Here is a 25,125-nt window from a genome sequence, read left to right on the forward strand (position 1 = left end):
TGCCTAAATCCCATAATACCCAAACAAGCCGTCTTCGGAGCTTTATTAAATAAATGCTTTGTTTATAATGAGGTTTTAAGCTGTGAAGCTTGCAGGATGTTTTAATGGTACAAGCACCTTTTACTGTATATGTTGGCAAGGCAAATTATCATATCACCTTTGAAGCCATTTTGTATAATGCATTATAAAAATATTCATAATTTGTTATAATGCATTATATCTTTTCATAAATATAACCAAAGTTAAAAAGCTTTATAATATTTGCAGATTCTTGTTCCAAACTGCAATTGGATGGTTGTTTTAATGCGTTATACTTTCTAAATGAGTCGATAAGTATTATAATGTATTAAAACTGTGGTTACAATTATTCACGAGATCACAATTAAGAGTCATAATTAATGCATATAATGCATTATATATAAAAGCTTTAAAGTAAAGTGTTAGCGAGTTTGCTTCAATAAAGAGATGACGATCATTCCTAGACGCTTTTCAAGTTTAAACTTTTCAAATTGTCACATTTAAATGACTAAAATGACCCATAACATGCCATCTTCCCTGGAGCAGGAGCTTACAGAATGACTCGACAGAATAAAAAATAAGTCACTCTGGCTAAAAGAAAGTGCCATCTTGAAAAGCCGTCTGGAATACGTCTTGAGAAAGAAGCTTGGCTCTTGTTAGAAGTGCGAGACTGCAGCTCGAGAACATCCGTCTGAAATCATTGAGTGAGAGCGAGTGATGAGCTGGTCTCTTTCTCAGATTATGTGTTAATTAGAGCTGCCTAACAAAAAGCTTTTCTCTCAAACATATGCCCTTTGTTGCTTTCTTATTGCATCATTGGTGTGATGCCATGCTTTTTTTATAGGCTTGTTTATTAATGTATGTAAGTCTTTCTCTCTGATCACATCACAGAGAATACAAAGAGCATGTCCTGCAAGAAAAAATTCTGAATTCTTTAGATAGCTCTACCTTTGACCCAACACACCCTCTATTCCTCTTTTTTATGACATTTGGGAGAGCTCTCTCAGCTTGGGCCTGGATTTGACTTTCATCAGTCTAAGGTTATAGTTAGAGAGAGGGAAAAGAGAGGATGTTTGCCAACGAGAGCAGGAGAGGGAGGCCAAGACAGAAAGAAAGAAAGAAAGAAAGAAAGAGAGTGAGATTCTTTCCATATCCCTGGAGGATGAGTGAGTGAGAGAGGAAATAAGAACAACCTTGCACACAACTCTGCATCTGTCTCCTCTACTGGTGCATATCCAATCACCTGGTTTTCCTGAACTATGACCACCGGGGGAATTCAACGCACTGTCTAATCTATGGAGCTTATCGTAAAACAGTCTGTAATAACCACGTGCCTTTTTCTCTATGAATCCAAAGAGTAATTCCTTTGGAGGAACAGTTCACCCCAAAATGAGTATTTTGACATTTACTCCTCATCATGTTGTTCTAAACCTATATCCTGTCATTATGTTTTTTGAAAATGTAAAAATGCACACAAAGTTTTCTGTTATGGGTAGGTTTAGTGGATAGATTATACAGTTTGTAACGTATAAAAATATATATTTTTTAATTAAATATCCCCATAAAACATGGAAACCCTGCGTGTCTGTCATTTTAATGCAGTGCTTACAAAAATTGAAGATTTAAAAAAAAATATATATTTTGTGATAAAAATTCACAATAGTTATAAAGTCAGAATTTCATTTGTCCTCAAAATTGGAAGTCAGATTTTGAAATATAAATTTGCGAGAAAAAAAGTTCTCTCGCCATTCTGACAATAACTTGGTAACTTGTGAGTTTATATCCTGCATATCAGACTTAATGGGCCCTATTTTAACAATCTGAGAGAAATCCTTTTATTTTTCATGTTTAAAAATGTTTGTGTGCTGCTGCGTGTACATGCGTTGTGACTATAGGCACATATTACTAAAGCACCTTTTAAATAACACAAAAAATAGTGCGCTACTGACTTTAGACCAGGTTTTTGGTCAATGGCGCAGTCGTTTTCAGTTCCTCAAAATAGCAATGCACCTAAACACACCTTGTTTTCAGACCAGCACGTCCATGGTTGTCAGATAGACGCCAGTGCATTTGCTATTTAATCAACACTGGACGTGAAAATGATAACTGCGTCAGGCTAAAACTACAAAAAACACTTGTGTTGTGCCTGATGTGGCATTGCGCTGGGTTTATAATAGGGCCCTATAACACGCAATTCTGCAAAAAGTCAATAAAAAGTTGCAACTATCTTTTAAATTGTTTTATTGGCGGAAACAAACGTTGTGTGAAGTGTAAAGTGTGAAGCTTTAAAGGGGGGTGAAATGCGGTTTCATGCATACTGAGATTTTTACACTGTTAAAGACTTGGATTCCCATCCTAAACATAGACAAAGTTTCAAAAACTAATGTTGGGCGTTTGATGGAGTATTTCTGTGTTAAAAATACTCCTTCCGGTTTCTCACAAGTTTCTGAGAGTTTTTTTCGAGTATGGTCCACTTGACGTCGATAGAGCGGAAGGTCCTTGTATGGGCCGTACGGGCTCTTCTCCCGGAAAGCTGCGCGCGTGTGACTAGATGCACGCCGCCCATGAACACTGCTCTCAGGTGCAGCAGATCCTCTCGTCCGTGCAACACGTCTGTCGCGCCGCACTCCACTTTATTCCTATGGGTGACATCAAGCGACTTCAACGCTTCAGCACAGCATTCCGGGAGGCAGCGCTGCATTTGAACCGATTTGAACGCAGAAATGACGGGAAGCGTCACAACATCGCTTCAGTCGCAAAAGTGGATCTCCACAGTCACTGCTGTCAGGACTTCACAAAATTAACAGTTAACTTACCAAAGAAGTGTGTTTTTGACGGAGCGGTCCCAACGATAAAGATTCGCGGTCCTGCTTTGACAACAGGCGGTGAGTAAAACTGCTTCAAATGTCTGTGCTGTTGGCTATCGTCGCGTGAGTAAACATCAGTAAACAACACGATCGTGTATAACGTTAACTTAGTTCATTTATCAATGGAGCATGCAATCTATGGTGTGTGTTTAAATACATTTGTTTAGCTGACCACTATAGATGTCAGTTTGTTTATTTGAAAACCACTCAAACATAAACCTAGCGTTCTCACAAAGCGTGCTTCGTCATTCAAATGCGTTAATGGTTACTCCATCGTTGTTCTATGTATAACGTTACACTAGTCTGACGTGCAAAACCGTTTTGCTTGCTACTGCTAAGGTTTAACCGAATCATGTCCTCATAAACTGCGAGTAAAGACACACAAATGCTGACAGGCCACTAAATACAGTACATACCACAGAGACGGACGTCCTGCTGTTGTTGCTTCCCCTGTTCAATTTATTTCAGCCTCCGGATCTGATTCTGGATCATATCTGTATTAGTTGAAAATGATAGCCATGGTTTATTTAGGGTAATGTTTTCATCTCCATGCTCGAGGACGTCAGTTTTCAGCAATCTCTCCTGCAGTAGCTGCGCGCTCGTCATTCTTTAGCTCCGCCCACACGATACGCCTCCAGACGCTCGTTTTTTCCGGAAAGACTCAGTACAGCCTATATTTCTTTTATAAATATAATAAAACTAAAGACTTTTCGGAGATATGAAGGATGTAGGTATTGATTGACGTGAGATTGACTGAAACTGAGTGTTTCACCCCCCCTTTAAAAACTACAAAAATCCATAAAAGATATGCAGTTAACTTTGTGTGATAAAATACGCTTTATTTTTTAATTGAAAACAAACTTTAATTTGGTTTAAAACACATTTATCATCATGTGTACAAATGGAAACTGCTGCTGAGATCTTATTTATCTTTAGGAATAGTGATATTCCATGTAATTGGTCTTACCTACAGTATGTTTCTCAGTGTGACAGTAAGTATGATTTATAGCCTATCTGCATTATCAACAGGATCCCAGCAGATGAATGACAGAAATCAAGATGTCCTAAGGTTTAAACAAACACATTGTTGAAATTCTATCTTACTTTGTGGCCAGAAAAAGAGATGCCTTATAGTACTGTAGAAGTATCATCGCTGTTGTCAGTGTCTTTTAAATCAATACATTGACCACAGTATTCATTTTGTTTTGTTTTTTTGTATAGTATTCATATCATATTATTTTGTGGCAATTTGAACGGCATATGGTGCTCACTGTATTTAGTGTAAAGTATTTACATGTGAAGTATAATAAAGTATTTAATGAACCAATTTGTAAATGTACTTTTACACATGCTCAGTTTCTTGCTCATTCGCACCTCTCATTTGCTGCACGTGTCGCCTCTTTAAAAATATCCTCCCGGTTGTTTTTACTCTGCATTTGCAGAGCATGGTGGATGTGCATTTCATTAAAGTGATGTATTTAAATTAAGTCTGGATATATGCCCAGTTATAATACTCCTCTCTATCATTTTATCATCATGCGATGGCAGCCGTAATCACTAGAAAATGAACACAAACATCTCTCTTAAATCCAACTTGTTTACTGCCTGATTTTGGTATGGTGATAATATTACAACGTTAATTGATCCAGGCAATTTGCACTGACTTTTGTGCACTCTATAATGAAGCTAATTTACACAAAAAATGAAGCGTGTTTGTGCTAAAAAGAACAACAATTACTGTAGTGCTGATAGCACCTGCTTAATCACGACTGCAAGAAGTGAATGAATTTACAGCTTTTTACACTAAAATGCCCTGGGCCAAAGTAACGCAACTGTTAAATAAATTCGCCCCATTGTGTCATCCTTTCTGCTAAATTTAAATGTGTTGATGTATTGTCTGGAATAGTTTGAGTAGGGTCACGCTTAGCAGGATTTTAAATTTTCACTTCTTGTTACAATAATCCATTCCGTACGGTCTACCAAACTACATTCCTGACACTGAAGCAAATTAATTTGTTTTTAAACTGCTTTATGGAAGAGCAGCCATAATGTAATTACCGTAAGAAACATGCTCATGTTGCAGGGATGAATGGACAGGAAGTGGATATTTACAGGTAACTTAATTACTCTCATGGGATGAAACACATCTAGGCCAAAGAGATGAGGATTCTGGGCCATTAGGACATGGCTGAGAGTCCTAGTCAAAATAAAAAATATGGACAAGGAAAAGATATTCTTTTGTGAGGAGGCTGCAAGGAAATGCATCTTTCTTTCTTTTTTTACCTGCAGTGTTACATTGTTAGTGTGAACATCACGCTCTGCAGCAGGACATAATGAATGTAATTTTCACAAGAGGCTTGGCAAGCGATCAGCCTGTCTACACCGCTGACTGACAGTAAAGCAGCATGAATCAATATGGCAGACCGTCTTAGACGACGCTGCTTTGTTGTTTGTAACAGGACAGAGAAGCTGGAATTTATTGTCTCTCAAAGAAAAAGAAAAAAAGAAAAGAAAAAAAAACAATCCATTAAAACTGCTTCTCAAATCTGTCCTGGACACAGTATCACCACTGCACATTTTGGATGTCTCCCTCGTCTAACACATCTGATTCAAATCATCAATTCATTAATAGAGACTCCAGGACTCAAAATATGTGTGTCCTATAAGAGAGGCATCTAAATATGTGGTGGGGGACTCCACGCTGACAAGGTTTGTGAGAAGCATTAAAAAATATATTAGAAGTGTGATATTGCCTAAGCTGGCTGCAGTACCCCATTAAATACATCACAACAAACCAAGTAAATATATGGATACAATATGAATTTATTTATAGGTTGTTACTCCGTAATTATATATTTATAATTATAGAAGACGACTCAGAGCTGCTATCTTGGCAAAAGGGGGTTGCAAAAGTATTTATTAAAAGACTGCCAATAATTATGGCCAATGTGTTTTGGAGAAAAGCATTTATTTCATAATGTCATGTACCTTCTACGTTCAATGAAAAGTTTATATATATATATATATATATATATATATATATATATATATATATATATATATATATATATATATATATATATATATATATATATATATATATATATATATATATATATATATAATATATATATAATATAATATATGAAAACTTACACACCCCTAAAGGATTATTAGGAACACCTGTTCAATTTCTCATGAATGCAATTATCTAATCAACCAATCACATGGCAGTTGCTTCAATGCATTTAGGGGTGTGGTCCTGGTCAGGACAATCTCCTGAACTCCAAACTGGATGTCAGAATGGAAAAGAAAAGTCATTTAAGCAATTTTGAGCGTGGCATGGTTGTTGGTGCCAGACGGGCCAGTCTGAGTATTTCACAATCTGCTCAGTTACTGGGATTTTCACACACAACCATTTCTAGGGTTTACAAAGAATAGTGTGAAAAGGGAAAAACATCCAGTATGCAGCAGTCCTGAGGGTGAAAATGTCTTGTTGATGCTAGAGGTCAGAGGAGAATGGGCCGACTGATTCAAGCTGATAGAAGAGAAACTTTGACTGAAATAACCACTTGTTACAACCGAGGTATGCAGCAAAGCATTTGTGAAGCCACAACATGCACAACCTTGAGGCGGATGGGCTACAACAGCAGAAGGCTCCACCGAGTACCACTCATATCCACTACAAATAGGAAAAAGAGGCTACAATTTGCACAAGCTCACCAAAATTTGACAGTTGAAGACTGGAAAAATGTTTCCCGGTCTGATGAGTCTCGATTTCTGTTGAGACATTCAGATGGTCGAGTCAGAATTTGGCGTAAACAGAATTAGAACATGGATCCATCATGCCTTGATACCACTGTGCCTTCTGGTGGTGGTGGTGGTGTAATGGTGTGGGGGATGTTTTCTTGGCACACTTTGGGCCCCTAAGTGGCAATTGGGCATTGTTTAAATGCCACAGCCTACCTGAGCATTGTTTCTGACCATGTCCATCCCTTTATAACCACCTTTCTCTGATGGCTACTTCCAGCAGGATAATGCACCATGTCACAAAGCTCGAATCATTTTAAATTGTTTTCTTGAACATGACAAATGAGTTCACTGTACTAAAATGGCCCCCACAGTCACCAGATCTCAACCCAATGGAGTATCTTTGGGATGTGGTGGAACGGGAGCTTCGTGCCCTGGATGTTCATCCCACAAATCTCTATCAACTGCAAGATGCTATCCTATCAATATGGGCCAACATTTCTAAAGAATGCTTTCAGCACCTTGTTGAATTAATGCCATGTAGAATTAAGGCAGTTCGGAAGGTGAAAGGGGATCAAACACAGTATTAGTATGGTGTTCCTAATAATCCTTTAGCTGAGTGTATATATTATGTATATTATGTAAACTCAGACTTTTGGATGCGAATAATTGTGATCAATCGCTTGACAGCCCTATACATTATTTCTAAAACAGTATCACAATGGCTAGACCAATGTTCACATATAAAATATAAATTTATTAATATTTGATTGCTCAATGTTTCAGCTGACCAATCACAATCAAGTGTTCCAGAGAGCTGTATAGTAAATTGATTTGAAAATATAAAGAAAGGGGTACTTTTTTTTGAGTGGACAGTAAAATAGATTTGAGCAATTGAAAGGAAGCGGTGCCTTTCAGTCCATTCATACCTCCATCTAGAAAGTGAAATGAGTTTTCTCAGACCACGATTTTGAGCTTCTATGAAGGTCAAGAAAGGTTGAAGTAACATCTTTTTAAATAGGTCCAAAGTACAGTGGAAACGGACAAAGAGATTGTTCCAGAGAAACCCACACAGAGCACAATAGAAACACACACAGACAACACAAATAGTCCACAAAACCTCCGTGCACAAAGACCACCACAATGGCGTCCCTAATACAATGCAACATTACAGAAGAGGGTAATCTCCACAGCTCTATTGGTCTAATCTCTGTGCCTCTGCTTTATGCTTTCTGTCAGGTAGACAAAGTTGTCAGTCAGGTTGGCAAAGCCATTTTCGTTGTCAATAGGACACAGGGGGAGTGCTGAGCGTCTCAATAGAAACGGAGAAATTACAGCGTGACTGAGCTCAGTAGAGACCCGTCCTACTGATGATGGATCGACATTCCAAGGAGCCTTCGCTCGTCTCTCTTTCCACCCCATTTCTGCTATAGTGATTGAAAGACATTCAGGGGGCTACAGAGAGATTGAAACAGAGAAATAGAGGGACAGTGGGAATGTAAGTAAAGGCTGACTGTGTAGATGAGAAGAATGAAGCCATTCAAACAGTGCTGTGAGCTACAGGTGAAAGGCTAATGTAGTTTTCAGGAGAAGAAAAAGGGGAAAAAAACAGCACTTTCCCCACTTTTCTAGGAAGGGCTTTGGATTATTGGATTGAGTAACACTGACACTGTCCTGTTTCTGTTATGACCTAATCAGACGGTGGTGAAGCAGAATGGACTGCGTCAGGCACTTCAAAGACCATTTTAAAGTTTATACTTCAAAACATTTCTGACACAACAGTTTTACTTTTCCATGGTATCACGGGGTATGAACCAGGGTTATTATTGCTAACTATGTTATTTAAAATATTTAAGTTGATTGAAATTGTCCCCATTCGATTCAGTTTAGTTTTCACAGACATTCAGTTAGTTTACATTTCTCATCATCAGTATCCTTCAAGTATCCATCATTATTAGTTTAATCAAATTGTTTGAGTTTGTGTATATAGGTCACATTATCCATTCCTGCACTCTTTGTATGCTCTTCTTTGTATGGATTGACCTCTTAAACTCTGCAGACCCTGTACAGTAAATGGAATGGCATCATCAATTATATACTTTACATTTTAAATATCTGTGGAGGAGCTCTGACCACATGTGCTACCATTTGAAAGCTTATAATGTCTACTTTCTGGGAATTTGTGTTACACAAAGAAACTTACTTATACTAATAAATTACTCTGGTACCATTTCTGCTTTGTCTTTCAACATACAGTGGTCTGAATACAAAATGTTGGTATCATTTTACAGGAAACCCCCTTTGATGTTACATAAACCACTGCTAAAAGCAATAAAAATAAGTATATGTTGTCTGAGCTGTAGTTACAACACCCCCCCCCCCCCCCCCCCAAAAAAAAGCACCCTGCAGACAGTTTTGGTTGTTTGCAGCATATGTCAGCAAACACTGGAAAAAGATGTAATGACTTTTTATTTATTTATTTTTTATTAATTAAAAACAATCTGGCTATCACCAGACCAAGCTCAATTTAAAATGGAACATTGGTCTGGGGAGTCTGCTCTGTATTTTCTACTGCACAAGAAGCGTGATCAACTGGCATTATTCAAATAACTGTACGCAATTGGATAGTGCTTGAACCAATCAGATCTCAACGGGCAATGACCAATCGTTTCTCTATCTGTCATCGTGTTAATGCCAGCCAATAGCACATCTCGTGGATAAGCCAGCTTGTGATTGGTTCCCGCAAAAGTGTAACAGAAGCATTAGAAATGAATGTACGGGTATCCAGAGCGAAATCAAAGCGCCGGCAGATCAGGCGGGGTTTACATAGTCTAGGAATCTAGTGGAAACAACTAAACCTGTTTGTAGGGTGATAGAGCTTTCAAAAATGAATTTATAATCAAAAAATCAAAACATCCTTCTTTTAAGGTATGGTATTACAGCTCAGACAACACATGCTTACATGTTTATCACTTTTAGCAGTGGTTCAAATGGTTTCGTGTAAAATGACACCAACATTGTGTATTTAGACCATTGTATGTTAGTATGGGAAGCTCTTAAATTTGTTTAGGCCAAATCCACGCGAAAATCCCCCAAAATGGTCCCAGATTATAGCAAAGTTACCTGTTTGAATCCTCATCTTCTGTGTCTAGGTCTTCCTGCCTGCACGCACCCGTTACAGAAATAAAACACACCCCTTACCAAAATTAATCAAATATAAATATTAGTTGAAAAACTTAAAATAATTAAATGGGCTAACGCAAAAGAAACTCTTCAAGGAATTGGAGGCACTTTTCACAGTAAATGTAACTATGCTGTTAATCCGAAGTGTCAATGAAGGGTGATGGAAAACTGGCCAAGATCTTCAAATGACCCCACAAAAGTAATAGTTCAACAGTGTCTAAAGGTCCGATCAATTGCATTGGCAGACCACCATGATCAAAAGCTTTTTAAACTCCCAAAAAATGCAGAAGCAGCACATTGAATCAAAGACACCGTGTGATCTACTCATCTGCTGATAGGGAAGCTCAAGTCTCTGCACTCCACCACGCTTGCGCTTCTGATCTACAGTTTAATGATCATGTCAGCATTTTAAGACTCTTTTGTCCTATCAGATATACGGTATACTATCCTCTCCTCAATTCTTCCCACAGCCAAAACTTCATCTATCAATTAATTGAAGATCTCTGGGCTCCTGATATGCTGATGTGACTTAGAAAGCTCTTTTAGATAATTTTCAAGGACTTTTTAAGTATTAACATAATTTTTAATGTATGCATCTTTATTAACTTTTTGGACATATTCTCCTTAAAGTTCTGATGTCTGTGCATGTTTCTCTTTATTCTGATAAACTGCACTGCAATAGGTATAGCGTCTCTAAAAAATAAAGGTTGTTATTAGGTCAGCAATTAACCCTATTTTTTATTTTTTTAGAAACATTTTCACTCCAAGTTTATATGATTCTTCAGTTGGCTCTATGGTTCTTCTGAGATAATCGAGTACTTGTCATTCTTTCTAGAAAAAACGCTTTTTAATTCAAACTAAAATTGGTCCCACTTTATATTAGGTGGCCTTAACTACTCTGTACTTACATCACAAAATAAGTACAATGTACTTATTGTGTTCATAATGTATTGCACACACTTTTGCTGATATTGAGGTGGGATACGGTAAAGTTAGGGATAGATGTGGCAGTATGGGTCAGTTTAAGGGTAGGGTTAGGGGTTAGGGAAGTGTCAACAGTGTCATTATAAATGTTACTACAGAAATTAATTACAGATGTAATTACATGCAGGCATTTTAAAAAATGTAAGTACAATGTAAAAATATGTATGTACACAGTAAGTGAATTGTATCAAATTATTAATTTAAATGTGTATAGCTACTTGCATCACTCTTACAAGGTCAAGGCTCCATGACAGACCTAAAACTGCCTCTGTTTTCCTGTATTATAGGAAAATAAAAACGTTTGAATTACCCACGTAATGCATTTTCTATTCATAGTAAATGCTGACGTTGGCTTATACAAGTGAAACAGCAGTGATTGAATTAATGCAACATTTTGCCACCCTCACAGAATTTGACTTATCTTTTAGTTTTGACCGCGCCGTACTATTTGTTTTCTCTTTCAGACAGACTGACAGTTAAATGTTCTGATTTCTCTGGGGAAATACAGCCCTTGCAATAAATTGATGGGTTTGGCCTTTATCTATTATGAAAGATGAACAACAAAATACTTCTCCAAACTAAAACTGAATGCATTTGATTTACAGTATTGGAATAAAAATGTGAATATGCTCAAATCCCAAATGTAATTTCAGAAATATGGAAAAACAGAATGTGTGCTGAAAGTTTGAAAGGTAATCCTGACTCAGCACTTTGTTTAGCAAACTTTAAGCATCGGTATAATATTTATGAGGGAAATCCATAAAGGCTTCATTTAGGAAGAAGGGCAATCAGGAATCCCAGTAAAGAATCTCTTCCGAGGCTATAAATCCCGGCATTAAAGAGGATCAATAGACAGTTTTTAAATGGCAGCCAATTACTGCTAGTTAATTACATACTTAACATACCCAGGGCTTTTAAAGCTCATACACACATATTTGTCACTTCAAATTACCCTATCATCTCTAACTATTCTCCATTCATCCTCTCTCTCTAGCCCTACCACTTTTCCCTCGTCGTGTTTTTTTCTTTCTTTGATAAGCTGTACCGGTGACCTTGAGCATCTGTACTGCTGCAGTCACAAGGGGCCAGAGCTCGCTGATGATGAATCCATCAAGAACTCGAAGCAACAGACTAAAGCTGTGATAACCATGACAAGCACACACACAGGATGAAACATCAGTGTGAAGGGGTCAGAATTATTGTGAGAAATTAAGGTCTTTCTGATTAAAAGCGGAATGAAAGAATTTGCTTCAGTGAATTTGAAAACCATGTTGACCACACGTTTTTCCAAAACAAGTTTCAAAATGAGGCATTTTCAGATACCTCTTATTTGCAGTAGATTGAGTGTTATATTTTGAACTAAAAGATACGAATGATATTCACATAGTGGATGTAACATCATCATCAATAATTAATAATGATAAAACACATCCCCCTTTTTTAGAATAGACGTGAAAATGTGAACACTATCTAGCAGTGAAGTTGTGATTTGCAACTGCCCAACTTTCACCCCTCCCTTTCGAAGATAGGGTGGCCGACACAGGACAAAGATGACGTTGTCTGAGACTGCAGAGAGTGACAGCGCTCTGTAGAGCAGTTTGTCCATTTAGGGCTACTGTAGAACCATGGTGGTGCAAAATGGTGACTCCAGGGGACCCACTGTTTATGTGCATATAAATACATTAATATTACACATTGCACCTTTAAATGTTTGTAATTTAAGAGCGCTTTGGAATATAGACCTAAATATGCAAAAAGCTATGGAAGTTTAAATTTACTATAAAAGTTAATACTGCAAAAATGTAAGCTCCCATGAGATATTATTTAGGTGTAAAACAAAAATAGCCACCGTTAACACACATTTCATTATTATTTTTTATTTTCTGCATTCTCTAGTCAATACATTTTTGTCCAAATATCACTTGTATCTCCAAATCATATGGAACCTTGATACTCAGACCTCTCCAATGATATGTGCTTTGTCAAGATTAGAGGAGGTTTTGATTGTGAAGTACTTCAAATCAATTTTGTAAACCTGATGATGCCCACCAGGGGAGGAGACCGCTAAAAGAGTTGAGTACTGCTTCTATGGTAACGCAATGTCTAATTTAAATTTTTGAGTTTGTAAGCTTTCGAATGATACCTAATTTATGAGAATCACTAAAATATCTGATATAAAAAAGGCGGTGACAGTTAAGGGGTTAAAGTCACTATGAAATCAAGAGGATATTGATCCACTAAAGGGTCATGGTGATGAAGAAAAAAATCTGAGATGTGAGGAAAAATATATATCGATGCTTTTGCGTTCGCTCACAAATGTTTTGCATTCCCCCAAGAAACTTTGCCTTCACAAAACTTCAGATTTCTTTACAAAACATTTGTGAGAACGCAAAAGCATTGACATTTTTTGTTTTTCTCATATCTCCATGTTCCTTCAGGGTCTCCATAACATCAATATAAGTTTTTTTGTTTTGTTTTGTTTATGGAATATTGCAGTGTTTATTATAAATTATTTACCTGTGCACTTTTTTAAATCAATTTATTCTTTAACGCTTTTCCCGCAAACACAGAATTTTTCATGTTTCCGTGTTTTCACTGTTGGATGTTAGGGGGCGCTATTACACATCTTCTGAATGAGTACAGAATCTCCTGATCAAAACACAGGCGAAGAAGACGAAAAATAAGCAATCGTATGCAAGCAGATGCATATGAAAAATAAAGTAATCATCAACATAAAGCATCATCATAAATCAAAACTATCTAGTAAATGAAATGTGGAGCCAGGACGAGCTACGGGACCGTGAAGCATTAGAAGCGTTGATGGACTCGATCTACTCCATCTGTGTTTGATAATCGTTCAGAATCTGATCTGGATGCAGATTTTGACAAAAATGTGATTCTCTCAGCTTTTTGTTCAAAATGTTGCTTTTTTCAATCAAACTTACCCATATTCAAGTGTTGATAAGAAAAGAATGCATGAAGCAAGAATAAAACATTTTTTTGTTTGTTTGTTTGAAAGAAGAGGGTCAGCTGTTTATTGTGAAATGTTGCATGCATTCAATTTTGGTGAAAATTGTCAAAACCCTCTTTTTTACTTTTACTTTTTTTTTTTTTTTTACGCTGGCGGAGAAAGAATTAATCAAAATACCTTCCCCTCTCTTGCAGTGACTTCTCTTATGAAGTGTTTACCGGCACGAGGGTGAGACAACCTGTCACTCACATGAGATCACAGCAGTAGCAAAGCACAACCATCCAATCAGTTCCCAAAGGGACAAAACCAAGTCCCTCCCTATATTTTTGTTTCTTGTTCAAGAAGCCATTTCACTCAGCTATACAGCACAATAGGGAAGAAAAGACGATCTCAACTTCTGTTTCATGTCGACTTTAACCTATATATAATTTCCTCTAAAGTCTGTCCTGTGTTTTGGATGCCGCTATGCTTAGTCTCAACCGTGCAGCTCCAGATATGTTTGACCTTTGTTCTCTTCTTCCCCGCTTGTGTCCAGGAAAAGGTCTGCTTTCTGACTATCTGTAGAGAACTCCTCGGGCGATGACCATTTCAACTGCAGATATTGCAGGCAGTTCTCCCAAAGTACATAACCCTTTCACTTTGTTGTTTTCTTTATGTATGCTTTAAATGTACCTTGGCATGAGGCTTACACCGCTTGTCGATAAATGCTTTCCTTGACATGCTGTGGGGTTTTAAGGTTTTGTTTTAGTGATCCAGATCTCTGAGATCTACAGTAAATAGCATTTCTTTAAAAAGATCAGCAGGTCTGTGAAGATTTGCATGAAATTGTCTAGCTGTGTAACCCCCATTCAGTCTGACATTTGGTCCCAGTGTACTTTCCACAAAGAGAATACAAAGTAGGGCCTGAGTCTCTTAAACTAAAGGCCCCGATATTCTTCAAGCGAAATCGAAGAGCGAATTGGTGTGACGTCAAGTTCATTTTTAGTTCAAAACAGCTTGCCGAAGCAAACTTTCCGGAAAAGTTTGCCGTGGCTGGTAAAAACCTTTGAACTACTATTGGTCACTGTAAAAAAAAAAAAAAAAAAAAAAAAAAAAAAAAAAAAATATATATATATATATATATATATATATATATATATATATATATATATATATATATATATAGTTGGTTTAACTTAAAATAAGTAACCTAGTTTATTGAAATTAAAAATTTGAGTTGATACAATGACAAGGAAATTGGTTTAATAAATAGAAATCGATTTTTTACAGTATATATTTTTTATAATGCACTATACAAAATGTGTTGAGCTAACAAAAAAAAAGGCCAACGTATTGCATTTAATGTTTTAAGTTAACTTATCCACTACAGTTAATTTTTTTGATTGAATTTATTCCAGATTTTTTAAGTTGACATTAATATGATGAAAGTCTAGTCACCAATGACGACTTTATTTCTCGTAATTCTGTCTTTATTTATCAGAATAGTGAGATATAGCGAGTTAGACAGCCCAATTCTAAGGGAAAAAGACTGACTTGAACTGCGAGTTTATATCTCACTATTCTGTATCACGCAATTCTGTCTTTACAACTCGAAATTGCGACTTTATATCTGTCACATGACTGCTCTTTTGTGTTTTTAGTTCTGCCCTCTGTGACGTGCTTTTCTCTGTTGATTAGTTCATTAGTTTCCACCTTCCATCACATTAATTATCTCGTTTGTCTCTGTTCATTTAAGGCCTCTGTTTTCAACTCAGTCTCTGTCTGTCCTTGTAAAGGTAAGCGTGCATGCTAGTGTTCAGTTGCCTTTCTCATGAATAGCCGGTGTTTATGATTAAAAGTTATTTCATGTATCTTACCGTTACAATATCATGCAATTCTGACTTTATATAAGTCAAGTTTTTATAATGTGGCGGAAACAAGCTTCCAAAGATACTTTAAATGTACTTAATTACTTTAAAGAAGTAAAATTAGTTTGTTTCTGTCCACCACTGCATTTTTAAATCACAGAACATTTACGTCATAGGTGTGTGTGGTCCAAGTAAACCCTACGTTATGAGGAAATGTCCCCACGAAGATAGCAATACCCAAGATCCTTTAAAACAATTTTTTGGTCCCCATGAGGAAAAGCTTATAAATCAGACTAAATTATTTATTTATTTATTTATTTTTGTTTAGAAAATGTAAAAATGCAGAAAGTTTTCTGTGATGGGTAGTGTTAGTGTAATGGAGATATAATATACAGTTTGTACAGCGCGTGTGTGTGTGTGTGTGTGTGTGTGTGTGTGTGTGTGTGTGTGTGTGGTATCCCAATCCAGTGTGGAGGTTTCACACTGAAGGATATTCACTGTAAATGTTCACATATTGCTGTGAAACCAATCGGTATTCATATACTGTAGCAATAGCCAGCCTAAGGCCACTGTACTGCAGCTACTCTGCACAACTTTCTCTTTCATTGTTCCTTCCTTTCTTCATTCCTTTCCTTCCTTCTTCCGAATCACATTGAAGTCTCATTAAGTTACATTTTTTGTTTAATTTTCTTTATTTTGCTTGAAAAATAATAGCTACACTAATATTTGTCATTCTAATAAATGATGCTTGAAAGACATTATTAACGTAATAACAATCAGCTTCTTTTGGACCATTAGTTAACAAATCCTTGGCAAAGCCTACACGTATAATGATGGCTGCAGTCATGAAGGGGCACCTTGAATTTAATCGAACTGGAGTTTGTTAAATACTGGCTCAGTCACAGATTCAAGTAATTTCAAGTTCATTCTGATTTGAACGTCACTAAAAGTGGAGTGGGTTTTGAGAGGGTGTGCTGTTTAATTTGTAATTAGTCCATCCATTTCCACCATTTTAAGGTAGATTGTGGTTAAGAACATTGAGCCAATCACAGCAAGATGTCATGTAACTTTTTGGCTCTATGTTGCCTTTCGCATTCATGCCTCAGAATCTCAATGAGAACACAATAAGCTCAAGAGAGATGAACATTTTCAGTGTTTTACATTTTATTCTAATTTTTGTTTTTGAGAAGGCACTGCCTCCATTGTTTCCTCAGAGAAAAAGTTGCTTATAAATTTAGGCTTCTTGCATCGCATAATACATTTTACCAGATTTAATTATTGTGATTATCTTGATTATCATGAGATTTGATTTGACAAGGAGCTGGATGACATCCAACTCAAAATAAATGATTTATACAGATGCGCATTGACAAACTGGATGCACTCCACAGGCGCATGATTGTAATTAGATTTCCATTGCTATACTCTGGCATTAGATCATTTCTAAATGTCTTCAGATGAGTGACATAATGAAAAGTGATCCAAACAAATGCGTACCACTCTCAATAATTAAGAGTGTAAAAAAGTGTTGTCTCTCTCTCTCTCTCTCTCTCTCTCTCTCTCTCTCTCTCTCTCTCTCTCTCTCTCATATGTGTGGGGGGCCATCAAGGAATAGATTTATTCCAAAAGATGAGCTTTAGTCAGAAACAGGTGGGTGGTTCGGATGAAAGGGATATGCGCTTAATCTTCTGCAAACAGCGTACGCCGAGCACATGACATGAAACTTGCTTTTAGACAGGTGTACAAAGTGTAATACATTTAAGAAACATAATATGATCTTGTCATTCTCTTTATTTATCTCTTGCAGTTAAATAAAGAAAGCCTTTGGTTTTAAAATGACAGCCTGCTCATAAACTCTTAAACTAGGTATAGCTTTAGTGGCACAAGTCACATGGACTACTTTTATTGCACTTTTCCCTTTTTTTTCTGCTTAACGCTATAAACATCATTGTACAGTCCCGGTCAAAGAATGTTTTCTGCTCACCAAGGCTGCATTTATTTAATGAAAAATACAGTAAAAACACTAAACAGAAAAAAAATATATAGTTTAAAATAGCCTAATTATTTCATTTGTAATAGTATTTATTTATTTATGTTTAAAATGTCATTCATTCATTCTTATTCCCATTCAGTATGTTTAGCCTTAAAAAAACAACAACCTTAACTCAAGCATGATTCCATTTGACAAGACGAATAACTGATAATTTATTAATCGTTAGCATCCTTACTTCTGACCATAAAAAAAGTTTGGAAGCTTGTTTCCATCATGGAATAAAAAGAACACCATTTTATTTTTCATCTCACAATTCTGACTTTTTTCTCGCAAATTGGGAACACTTTAGTTTAAGGCACAATTTTAGTTGCATATTAGCAGGCATGACTAGGATATTGGCTGTTCATTAAAGGGGTACTTCAGCGCTGGGAAGATGAATCTGTATTTAAACTGGGTCATCAATGCAGTAGAAATGTGAAATTATTTTTGAATTTGGTGTCTTCTAGACTGAGAAAAGACAGAAAATGTATTTTTGTCCCATGGGGATGAAAGACTACAATTCCCAGAATGCTTCGCTGCCCTGTGAGGCCATTCCCAACACCACCAACTTCATTACTGTGACTGAGTTAGAGAAGACACTACAATTAAAAACTGAACGTGTCTGTTCAATATAATGAGTGAGTCACCGCGCCAGTATCACAGCACTGAGCACTAACTGCAGGAGTGCAACTAACTAACTGCGACTACATTCACGGCATACATTCACAACGCGAGTTCAGTCTGGGGTGTTTCAGTTCATGCCTTTGCAAGCTTAACTTTCATAGAAATGAATTTGAGAAGTTAAAAGACTTACATTGCTCACCATAGCTCCGTTTAAATGATCCTGTCTACAAGCTGAGCTCTCCCTGCAAGCTGAGTGTAATCTCCCATCCCCCAATGCCGGATTCAAAACATGCGGAAATGGCTCCCTCTGCTGGCTGTAGTCTTTAGCCTCTGGGCAAACATTCCTCCTATGATGCAAAAATCGTCATTTTGCATCATAGGAGGAATTTTTCCAGAAATAAAATGCATAAATCTCTTGTCTCAGGGAGATATGATGGGGGAAAGCACAATAATTTGAATATTCTCCAGGGTTTCTACTGATACAAAGCCATATGCTAATCTCTGAAGTAACCCTTTAATACTTATAAAGCACATATTAAAGGTGGGGTAAGTCTTATTTCAAAACTGTTTTAGAAAAAGGACACGGGCCTAGTGGAATAACAAACTTGTAGCCAATCAGCAGGTAAGGGGCGTGTCTACTATTGATGGTGAGAAGAGCGCTCACTCTCGCTCTGTGCACGTCATTATTCAAAACACACGAGTCACACATGACGGACATTAGCCGAGAACTAGCCTAATATATGCTGCTTGACTATGCTTGTGTGTCACGTTCACTTGTTAGTCCATTTGCTATCGTATTGAGTCTCACTTCAGCGATGATAAAGACCTGTTCATTTCCACACCGTATGGAGCATCTAAATCTCCTCACTGTGTGCTTCAAGCATCAGTTCACACAATGTCTCCGACAAGTAAGATACTATACTCCTAATATATGTTTGTTTACTCTTTTCATGATTTATATAACCCTTATCCAGTCATAATTGTAATATGACGTTAGTTGGACTGTCGGCTCGTGCTATAGAGTTGTTCATGAGAACAGTTTGTGATTTTGTGATCACTATGACTCTAATCTTGTCATAACTGTAATATGTCGTTAGCTGGACTGTGTGCTTGTGTACTATCGAGTTGTTCATGAGAAGGGTTTGTGTTATTGTCATTGCTGTAACTCTAATCTGGTCATAATTGTAATATGTTCGTTAGTTGGACTGTCGTGCCCGTGTACTATCAAGTTGTTCATGAGAACGGTTTGTGTTTTTGTGATAGAAGGGATGGCTTTTTCATTGAATATTCGATCTGGATTAGATACACAGAGATTCTGCCATAGCCGTTGATGCCTCTGGGTTTTACGTGTGTGTGGGGCGGAGCTATCAAAATAGGGCAAAATTTGGTGATTTGAAATATCAACAACGGTTACCAGATAGCACTTACCCCACCTTTAATGCCTTATTCTGCATGACCATATTCTACACCGCTTAACCCAATACCTAAACTTAACATCTACCCTTACTAACTATTAATTAATAAGCAGTAATTAAAAGTTGAGGCAAAAGTCATAGTTAATAGTGAGAATCAGACCCTAATCAAAAGTGTGACTGAAAATTTGAACTCCACAATTCAGATTTTTTTTCTCAGACTTGTAATTGTGAGCTATACAATCCAATTCTGAGAAAAAAAGGAGAAAACTCTTCAACAATTTTGACATTTTCTCTGCGTGCTTTTATCTCAATTCACAAATGAAAAGTCAGAACTGTGAGAGAAAAACTCTTCTTTTGTGTTTCACAGAGAAAATGACAATAGAGGTTTGTAATGACATATATTGTACTGAACTATATTGTGTGTGGTTACTAGAGAATAAGCTGGTATTTTGAGTTTTGGACATTTGACTTTTAATTACAATAACAGCGGAGCCAATGTCAGTAAGTGACAAGGACCTAGTCAGGGTCTCTAATCCCATAACCATGACCTTGTCCTCGCATTCATCCCCTGCAAACAGTGGGGTGATATCGGTGTATGTACCAATTTGCAATTCAAATGATGGATATTGACTTCAAACTGTGCCTACAGCGACCGTGAGTGGCGCAATATGTGTGTCAGCCTCAATTCCCCAGTCAGTCCTCCACAGGGCATTGTCCACGACTCTTAGACGGATAGAAAGTGTCAACATCTGTTTAGGTGGCAGAGTGGAAAAAAAAGAGAGAAAGAAGCAATTTGGGCAGGTTATTCTTCTGGGAATTTAGGAGTAACTCTCAATCTGATGAGTATCGCCTAAATGCACACACACACGCAGACACCGAATGTAACACGCTAATATAGTCATCTGATATCAGCCTGTTTCATGGAAGCTCCCAGGTGTTCGTCCTTCATTATGACGTGACGGATAAATGGGCTGAGCTGCATATGTGCCTTATGGAATATTAATAGTCTTTATAATGCAAGAACTGTCCCCCCTGCTCGCACACCCACCCCGTTTCAGCTAAATGAGCCTGAATTATGAATTATTTAAACTTGTGTTATTTTAAACAAGACTAATAACTCCTTGAGGACATTAGCGCCAAGGTGATGTGTGTCGTTAACTAGAGCTTTACTAATGCTATTGAAGAGAAATCTCCCCAAAGAACATGCAAATAATGCATGTAGCTACATCTTCAGACTAAACCAAGGCCACGGACACTGACACAAACAGATTTTCTAAAAAGACATATCCTCGATTATCAGACAGAAAAGACAAGCTCGAGGGAACATGCATGCTGAAGTATAGTCGAGCTTACAATTACCTTCTTTTGTCAGTCTCGGTTGCTAATCTGTCTTTAAAAGTGAGGTTACTGTTTTCAGCAAGAACAGTGATAGTGTATGCTGACTGCAACTGTTACACACCATTAGAATTATATATATATATATATATATATATATATATATATATATATATATATATATATATATATACACACACACACATACATACATAACATACACACACACACACACACACACACATACATACATACATACATAACATACATACATTACATAACATATATATATATATATATATATATATATATATATATATATATATATATATATATATATATATATATATATATATATATATATATATATATATATATATATATACATACATGACCTGTGCTGGCAAAATGAGTCGCAATGAGCAAATTTTCACAAATGAGTTTTTTTTCACATTCTCTATTTAAAAAAAAAAAAAACTTTCAAAATGATGTATTATTTGTTTGAATCAGAAAAAGAAAAATCTGTGAAAAATGTAGTTACATTTTTCTGAAAGTTCCAAAACAAAATCACCTAGCAACCATGCCTTAAAATCACTGGTAATAACACCAACTTTGGCACACATCAAGTCAAAACCCATATATATAGGGAAAAAATATATAAATTAAAAAGATATTTCCCCATAACTACAATTGTTTGATTAACATTGATGAAACGGACAGTTTATATATTAAGACCTACTGTATCACACAGATAATGTTACACATCAGATTTTTTTTTTTCCGCAACAATTAACCAAATGTTCATTTAAGACGTAACAGATAATGTTTGCGTGAATACCTGTCAAGACAGATGTTTTGAAATACTATAATTCTGTGTATAACGGGATTGCGCACTGTCTGAAACTGATAACAACAAGTTCATCAGGTATCTGCATCTTTCTAGCCTGACAAAAATGAATAAACACTCTGCATGCAATTTCCATTTCCATGGTGACAGTGAGTTCTGATTGGTGGATTTCACTTAAAATAGTCAGTAATGAAGTATTTTGGGAACTGGATCTCTTTTAAAAGTGAAACTGATTACAGAAGCACATTGCTAAGCAGCCTTGGAGCTCATGGTAGTTCTGTCTAAAAAAATAAAAGTTTATACGGTAACTACAAAAATCAAAAAGCTATTTTACATTCAGACCTTCACAATCTATTCAAGTCCAAATGCAAAGATCTCAAAAAGCACTCCTACACACACACACTTCCAAAAGCACAAACACACACGCACCCTGAAGCAAAAACACATGTACGCACACACACACACACACACAAACAGGTGACCACAAAGCCTGCCCCACTGTCAATACAATTATTGCACTCAATTGTTCTGATGAATATTTCATTATGTGTGCATTTCTTGTTTAGCTGGAGTGTTTAGAGGTTCTGGCTCTGAGTTCAGATGAGAGCCACACAATTACATTCTGTTGCTGAGAAAAGCAACTGCACTCTGTCCCCTTCTAAACTCCATTAATGAAGGAAATAATATTTCATATGGGAACCCCAGTGAGACATTGCTACTAAATTATTAATACATGCCTGTATGCGTGTGTTTAAGAGTGTGTGTATATTTTTCAACGTCTACTGAGACTAACAATGCGGCTTGAGGAGGATGTTAAACACTCTCTTTCTCTTCCTCCTTCCTCTCTCTCTCTCTCTCTCTCTCTCTCTCTCTCTCTCTCTCTCTCTCTCTCATTTTTTGTCTGCTAGCATAATTTCGATGCAGACAGCGACATAAACACTCTCCCTCATAAACACACTATTAGATTATGGAAATGAGAGCGGGGAGCATCTATTCCAGTTTAATTCCTAAAGGAAGGCTTTTTATCTGAACTAATAAATATAAAACATCACTGCATCAGGTGTTTTGTGAAGGCTATTGTGTAAATATAATGCAGAATATGAAATAATAAGCACAGGATCTAATGGGGAACCGCTAACACGCCTGACACTGCCTCATTAATGCTCTTCAGAGACTTTGTTTCTGATGATCAAAAGACTATCAACAGACTCACTGATGCGACGCTATTACTGAAATTACAGAATACATCTGAGGTTATGATATTCTGTCACAAACAATTGGTTGGGAATGCAGAAACCAGTTTGAAGAAGCGTGTAAGAGATGGAGAACCAAGTATTCTTAGTTCTCTAGCTGAGGAGGTTTTTGCCTGGAGGTTCAGAGACTAACTTTGTGCAAACAAGACCTGGAAAATTAGCATGTAGGAGTTATAATGAGTCATGTTGTGTCACAGTAATCTGTATATATTACACATTCTCTTTGTTAGAAATGTCTATTTTTGGATTAATTAAATTAAATGAAACAAATTAAAAACACTTTCTTGTTGTATTATTTTGTCCTTGCATTTGAATCTTGAATGAGAACAATAAGGGTGTTCACACTTATAGTTCGGTTCGCTTCGTTCGTTTGATCTGGACCAAAATACCTGCTGGTCCACTTGTCCACTTTACGGTCGCATTGGTATTTTAACACAGATCAAAGGGATATGAAATATCAAATAGGAATATGTTTACTACCTTATGTTATTACATAGATTTCATGACTGAACTTACTAAAACAATGCTTTGTGCTGGCATAAATGCACTCAATGTATGTGCAGCCTACATATGATGGTAGTTTGATCATGCAGCTGAGAACCCATAAAGAGCTTATAAAATGCACAAGAGTCCAAACAGTGGCAGGAACCACATGCTGTTGACAAGCCAAATCATTGAAAGAAAGAGTCACCATTATGGGGATCAGTGTTTACTTTAGTTTTGCTCCTTCATCACTAATGCCTAAAGTAGCCAAAACAGTGGCAATAATCCCTCCGTCACACACACAAAATGAAGACCTGCTGCGAGGAGAGGCGGCTCTGATGCGTGTACTGATTTGTGATGGGCAACATCACGACTATGACGAGAAAAAAAAATAGCATTATGTTTGAGTCCATACTTTATGCTGCGTTCACACCGCACGCGAATGACGCGAATAAATCGCTCTATTCGCGCGAAGTTGGACGCGTGAACATTTTGAATCCATTCGCTTCATTCGCGCGTGGAATTCGCGTGTGACATTCACTACACAACAGACGCGAATTCGCGTCATGGGAGGGGGTTCTGCCAGGCAGCGGCAGTCGGCAGAGGGACTAGCCGAGTTAAGGCTGCTCTCACCGGGGTTGATGAGCGCTGAGCTCCGGTGATCGCCTGGGTCTCACACCTCCGAAAACACCAGATCAAATTTTCAAATAGGAGCTTTCTTAATAAATAAATCACATATTTGAGCTATAAACAACTACATTCTCGCCGGAAAAACTATTAAAACTACATTTTGTGACACAATAGAGTAGTATTTTTAAATTACTCTAGCCTCGGGGTTTCCCCTATGGGTTTCCCATCCGGCACTTCAACACGTGACAGCAGTAAGCAGGCTCCTCATTGGTTAACGCGGCGCGAATATCCGCCAAAGTTCAAATTTTTCAACTTGAGCGATTCAAAACGCTCAATTCGCGTGATCCTTGCCGCCTCATTCGCGCGAATCGCGCTATTCGCGCCGCCTCATTTGCGCGAATCGCGCCGCAGAATGCCTATTCGCGTCTCTGCATTGACTTAACATGTAAATCACTCGCGCAAATCGCGTCATTCGCGTGCGGTGTGAACGCAGCATAAGAGTGTTAAAAGTAACACTGAAGCAGTGTTAAAGTTAATGAGATAATTAAGTGATAAACTGAGGGATGATTGAGCATTAGTGACACATGCTGTTAACAAGCGGAATCATTAAAAGAAAGAGTCACCATTATGTAGCCTGACAAGCCAGACCCACATCAAGATGTTTGGTCTGGAAACTCACCATAGACAGGGCTCAATCCGAGGGGCGGGATAAACGGTTGCCTTTCACGCGATAGGATAGCGCTACACCAACCAGAGCAACGAAGGTAAAACAGAGCTCGCTGACAGATTAAACATTCACCGTATCCGGTCGGCTAAACTACGAGCACATCTTCCCTTCTTAAGAATGACTTCAGTGCCGCTCTTTCTTTTCTCAGAGAAAAGCTTA

General features: G+C 37.2%; 2 long non-coding RNA genes across 2 annotated transcripts in view; one reads left to right on the forward strand and one right to left on the reverse strand.

The window, feature by feature from the left end:
- LOC137056244 (uncharacterized) overlaps nt 1-14,349 on the forward strand; it is a 77,207-nt gene extending 62,858 nt beyond the window's left edge. The window contains exon 3 of the long non-coding RNA XR_010900254.1: nt 14,309-14,349. This is a non-coding gene — a long non-coding RNA (uncharacterized lncRNA). The remainder of the gene's footprint in view (nt 1-14,308) is intronic.
- The window catches only part of LOC137056242 (uncharacterized), a 353,174-nt gene that overhangs the window by 41,206 nt on the left and 286,843 nt on the right, over nt 1-25,125 (reverse strand). The window lies entirely within an intron of this gene.

This window comes from Pseudorasbora parva, chromosome 21, assembly GCF_024679245.1.
Source record: "Pseudorasbora parva isolate DD20220531a chromosome 21, ASM2467924v1, whole genome shotgun sequence".
NCBI classification, from domain to species: Eukaryota; Metazoa; Chordata; class Actinopteri; order Cypriniformes; family Gobionidae; genus Pseudorasbora; species Pseudorasbora parva.